Source organism: Opisthorchis viverrini (genome assembly GCF_000715545.1).
Source record: "Opisthorchis viverrini unplaced genomic scaffold opera_v5_290, whole genome shotgun sequence".
NCBI lineage: Eukaryota > Metazoa > Platyhelminthes > Trematoda > Opisthorchiida > Opisthorchiidae > Opisthorchis > Opisthorchis viverrini.
In genome coordinates this window covers 636,742-642,768 of record NW_008751944.1, presented here as the reverse complement: position 1 = coordinate 642,768, position 6,027 = coordinate 636,742, and positions in this window count along the sequence as shown.

The following is a 6,027-nucleotide window of genomic DNA, read 5'->3' as shown; positions in this document are numbered from 1 at the left end:
TGATTGTTTCATACATTGTCACCAGCGTTTCCTGCTTTAGGTCAACCACGGAATCCGTGCCCTTGACAAAATTTTCTCCCAATATTGCCTGCTCTATATCTGGGATGATCATTAACGCCTACGGCACATAACCGTCCCTTAGGCGTGCGCTGACAATCCGTCAGATTCAGTCAGTATCCACCTAATTCTCTCACAGCTAGTGCGCACGGTCTGCATTCAGCTTGGTTTCATCTCCGCCTCAGTGATACCCCTGCCTCTGTATCAATTAACCATGGATCCCTCTTCCTGTCCATTCCGATAACGGCTTGTACGGTAGCCTGTCTATCTGCGCTAATCGCGACTCACCTAGGAAATGGAGAGTACTCCAAAATTTCATTTTTACAGGTGGCCGGGTAGAACGACATTGATTCCTCCAGCGGCCAAGCCTCAAAGCCATTTTAGCAGCGGCTCGTCTGAGCGTGGCTCCGCGATTCATGACTGCAAGATGTTCCGCGAGTTGGTGCAGTCTGGCCTGCAGTTCATTCCTGATGAACCATCCCTCTTCTTCTGTGACTGCAACGTGGCCAGTGGTGCCTCGGCCAATTTCCATGACAGATTCACCAGGTGCTCCACACTCAACTTTCCAGTTGCTCCCGCAAACTGCTCACATGTGGGTCCGGTCGCCATATAAGTGTTCTATTCCAGTTAAAAACACGAATTGCTCATCGTTCGACTACCTCAAACATTGCCAAGTCAAACTTCAAGCCTCAACGCACGCTATATTTGGCGACTTCTACTTTACGCATTCTGAAGTAAGCGGGAAAACAGCTGCTTCTACTCTCAAATCAGCCTCGTTTTACACAAACATGTGGTGCGCGTCAGAAACAAGAATTCAGGACGCAATAACGGTGATCGGGGTAACATACTCACCAAACCCCACTTTCCTCAGTCTTCCCTTTTCCTGTTACCTGGAGGCCTCATCAGTATGTGGCACAGCGGCACATACTTTTGTCACTGACGCAGGGTCTCTGTATAAGGCCACGCTCTTCGATAGTCGTCTCTGTACGGTGCACCAGTAAATAGTGCCAATGTGACACAAAGACAGGTTTTATTATGCTTTATGTGCCGTGGTATGGTGGGCCAAAGCCAAGATATTTTTTGCGGTCGCCGGAGATACACTGGCTTGAGTGAGCAGATTAAGCGCAGCTAACCATCGGTTGAATCATCAGCGTTAATTCAACTGGATACGTATGCGCAGTAGCAAATGAATGTTTCGTTGATGTCCTGACTACCAGCTCCACTTATGCAAGCGACGGGCTCGTGCTCTTTGAAGTTATGTGACTTTATCGGAGACATCTGCCACCCACTCCGCAGTCAGATTACTGAGATAAGAATGCCACACTCTCGGGGTTTGTAATTGTGACACAATACTACCATGTCAGGACGTTGGCAACCCATTGACCCTGCAGGACGCTTCTCGATTAATTCAAATATATCTCAACCAGACGCCAATAAACATTCTGCACATACCCACTGTGGAACACGAGTGGGCGCAGGAGCCTGAAAGGCGCACAACACGTAGGTCGTCCCGGTTGACCCAAGGACCATGCTCCCGGAAAAATGCCTTCGCAAAAAACACTAAAAATCAAATTGTCCAGGCCATTACAAAGATTAAAATACAAATTACTGGACGTAACATTCCCACAGCATCCCCGTGGCTTACCGATTCGTCTGCCTTGATTCGCAGACACTCATTTGGATACTAAATTGCTAACCTGTTTATGTTGAACCAAGGAGCGTTGATAAGGGTGCACCGAATGGGCTCGCCGTCTGACAGTAGTCGCGTTTAACGAATCTCCATTATTTGGCTGATTTTGGTGAGGCGCGGTACGTAAAACGGACCCACAAGTATAATAAAGCCAATTCAGCTCAGACGACCGGCCTGTTCCGCTTAGACATCTAGTTTGACGGGGAGGTCCTCAGGATTGTACGGGCAGTATGTTTCATGTATTCTCAGAACCTCGAGGGCAAGCAATCTTAAGCATAAATCTCCAGTGTTCAGCTTACACAGACGTGTCCAAATACCACACACTTTTCATCGTTATCCATTTTATTTTTTCTATCATTAAATAAAACTAGACCTCTGAAACTCGAATTTAGTTGCCCGAGATTGGAAGTCTAGAATATTAATTATATGCAAACTTCGTCTGTAACATGTTTGAAGAGAAATGAAAGGCGCAGATATCTTCGGATTACCTGGTACTATTCATCCTACAATAAGGCGTGAGGCCCAATTCCTGAAAGTGTAAAGTCACTATGTTAGATTTCGGTCACTGAAGAAGCGAATATAAATCCGAAAGTCAGCCCACAAAAGTCCTGAAGGCTATACCTAAATTTAGAATTGTTTATCTTATATGCAAAGCAACAGACTGAATGAATACACGAAAATAAACAATCCATTCATCTTCTTGGGTCACCTTTGTCGACAACGCACCGTATTCCTGAATCGCAAGGGATGCATATATCAGGCTTAGCTACGAGCCGTTTCTCTGTATGATCAGGATACCTATCATATGTTGAGCAGCCAAACTAAAGAGTACTTTCTTATTCGACAAGTTCATTGTCAGTTCCGTACCTCGTGTATGCTGGTGCCAACGCACCTGTAGCCAGAAAACCAGTCACGAACGCAGTATTTTGCTCGTGGATTGCACATTCCGAGTCACCGTTTGGGAACAAGAGTACTGTTTTCATACTTAATTCAGTGCCGAGCGGGAAATTATCTTGAAATCTTTTTACTTGGCTGACGAAATTTCAATCCTTCACGAACTTCGTTACTGCTGTCGCTGCAACCTGACTTCGAGCACAGAAACCGCGTGCTATTCCAATCTGCTCATTGTAAGATAATACAGCCTTACGATAACAATTACGTTCCTCTTACCAAGGTAATGTTCCAGATTGTATTGTATCTGAACATGTATGCGCCCTGAAGCGTTTGTGACAGAACGGCACAAAATGTCATCCGAGTTTCATTCTTCATGTCGCAACAGAGCTGCCACTTAAATTATGGTTGTGCGGCAGCGGATTGTTATTGCCCAGAAAGTTAAGTAACCATGTTTACATCAATTGCCTACATATGGCGTTATCATTTTGTGAGATAGCAAGTCACTTGATTTTGGCCCCTGGTTGCAGGATTCTTCGAACTATATTCTGTCCAACTGAGAGTTTAGCACCCTACTCAGAAGGCTATAATCCCCGGAGGGTAAAGAGTGCAAAACCAAATGGTTGCGCGGAGTAGCGAAACTCGCTGCAATTTGTGAAAGACTTGATGCAAATTATTTGCGCTAAGGATAAACCAGCTGCAAAATGCTCCCTGACTTTTCAGAATTCGTATCACTAGCTTCAGTTTCAGAAGCTTGAGAAGTGACGAAGCAGAGTGACCCGTCTGTAGCAGAGCTACAGACGCAGGAAATATGACATAATTATCGGATTGATGATGGGGGTCCGCATAGTAGGTGTGTTTAAAGCAGCGCCAGACAACCACTCTGCAAAGATATTGCACCCGTTTTGAAAAAAGCGCCCGCAAACACCACCAACCGTTGAGCGAACGGAGTGTGCTGTCCTGGTGCAAACATTCCCGTAATAAGGCTGTATCGTCCCCAACATTATTATGGATATGCTGGACAACTTAATAAAATGTTTTACTGCTCTCACATTACTACACAGCAGGCGGACATGCATTTCTTCATTCAGCTGCTTTGTGAGGCTTCTCGATCGTGGTTGAAAGCCTAAAATTTGAGATTGGATCACTGTACCTCATAGTAATACTGCGGCGTAAAATCAAGAGCACAAAAGGCGGCATTACTACGTCAGGCCTATAGGCAGCTCAGATAAATGATTGATGAACACCCACAACGTTAGTTTCACTGGAAAGAACGCATTAGGGCATTTACACGCAGAAAGATTTCTGCAAACGCAAGTGAATTTCTGCCGAAATCGACTTCACATATCGGACCAAATTATGATCGCAAAATCTAAAAGCTCAGCATTCTAATGATTAACAACCCAGCCTCATATTCGAAAAATGAGCTAGACGCACCATGTTTTGCAGCGCCGTGACATAAAAGTTGGGGGTTAAAAATATTAGCTACGTGGTCCAAGGTCAAAATTTTCTTGTCCTTCGCACTAGGAACACCGCTGATGAGATGTCATATACATTGAACAGTCCTGAGTCGTTTCTCGGCTTTTCACATTATACGATCATCTCTCTTTCTGGTCAATTACGTTTGCCCGCACCTGCAGCATGTATTTCATTACGTAAATAAGTCTCCTTAGCAATATAAAATCGCCTGAGAATGACAGTCATACAAATTACGCCAGAGCAGGAACACAGCCGTTCAAACGACAGTGGTGTGGCTATGAACAAAAATACCTATCCTGCAAAACCCCAAAATTGCAACCAAAAATCCGCCCAGTGGGTTTCAAGCGTATGTCACACTACTTGACTGGGAATTCCTGACTGGCGGGTCAATCGATCGTCACAACCAGGACAGTTACTGGGTCGTCGTTCTATGAGCCGGGCACACCAACCATATCGCTCAAGTGTGTACACGTTCGCCTGTTCAAACGTGATAATAAAGTGCGTTGGTGGAGTAGTGGTTACCCGCTCAACTCGCAAGTCAGACGTCCGGAGTTCAAAGCCCGGCACGGTTATTGGACGTTCACTGTGATGAGCTCTAATGAGAGCGAAACTCGAGTCCAGTCCTCCAGATTAAGCTAACAACAAAAGCATTCATGTCTACCACGAACTTCGTTTCAACAGCTTTGGTATGACGTGTATTACAGGACAGGATAATACAATTCAGTTTTCGGGGTTGTTCCGCATCTCAAAATATTTCCTAGCTTCCTGAAACCCAAAGGTCCACGCGTATATACATATAAGAATTAGATTCCGACTACACATACCATAAAGTTTGTCGTTCTCCTTTATCGAGCCGAAGCATATCGCCTTTTGTTTTTTAGAAATAACCATTGGCAGTCTTTCAAATCTTGAATCCAAGTAGTCATATTGTGGGTTACTGATCAGCACAGGCCAGTCTCAATTGTCTGCCTAAGAAAGACCTCAGATGAAGTGCGTCAGTACCACTTGCGACAGCGTGATAATGACATTTGTCGCGAAATTACAGGTAAAGTTGAACGTCTGCCTAGAATGATTCACTGCATAAAATGGTTATCAGGATTCTAAGTAATCCAAGTCCACAAACAGGTCGCGCACAGTACCCTTGCTACATTCGTACTCGAGGGTCCACAATAATGAGTATTGAAAGTTCTCTCGTTTATGCTGTGGAGAATACTCAAATTTGGAAAAAAAATCTGGTCTTCCGATTTATTGCAAACATAAATCACTCTCATTGATATAAAATCGAGCCAGAATGTGACACTCTCCTGATAATTTATTTGATATAGACAAAATGTGCATGCTCGCGCATTCGACAGCGTAACTTCTGCAAAGGGCACATGTAGTCTGTGTTGACTTCTTTGTGGCTGACTTGCCCAGTGCAGAGCTGTGAAATCGTGAGGATGCTCATTACACCACTGAGGTACATCTGTCAAATTCTGTCGATCAGAATACCTTAATGTGCCCCTGTTCCTAAACATCGTTGTCTGAGCCACAGCATACCGGAGGGTAATCTGATGCACACAATCAGCACAAATACACTCATTTCTTAGTTTGCATTTATTAAGTCTGAAAGTGTGTGTGGTTTTTGTGGTTTAGTTGCAAAATCAAATAACAAAAATATGCACAACATTCTAGGTTTTACTCACTCTGCAAAGTTTGTTTAGCTTATTTTCCGAAATCAATTTAAATGGTATTTATAGCCACCTCAAATAGTTCCACGGTGAACCACATTCAGATGTCACGTTTTTCATAAACCCGCCTTTCGGATTTTAGGTGCGTATTTTTCAAAAGAGTGAAGCTCGGTTCTGCGTGGCGTTAATGACATGGCTGGTAACCTCGACGTCTCAGAGGACAAACATACGCCCCTCAAT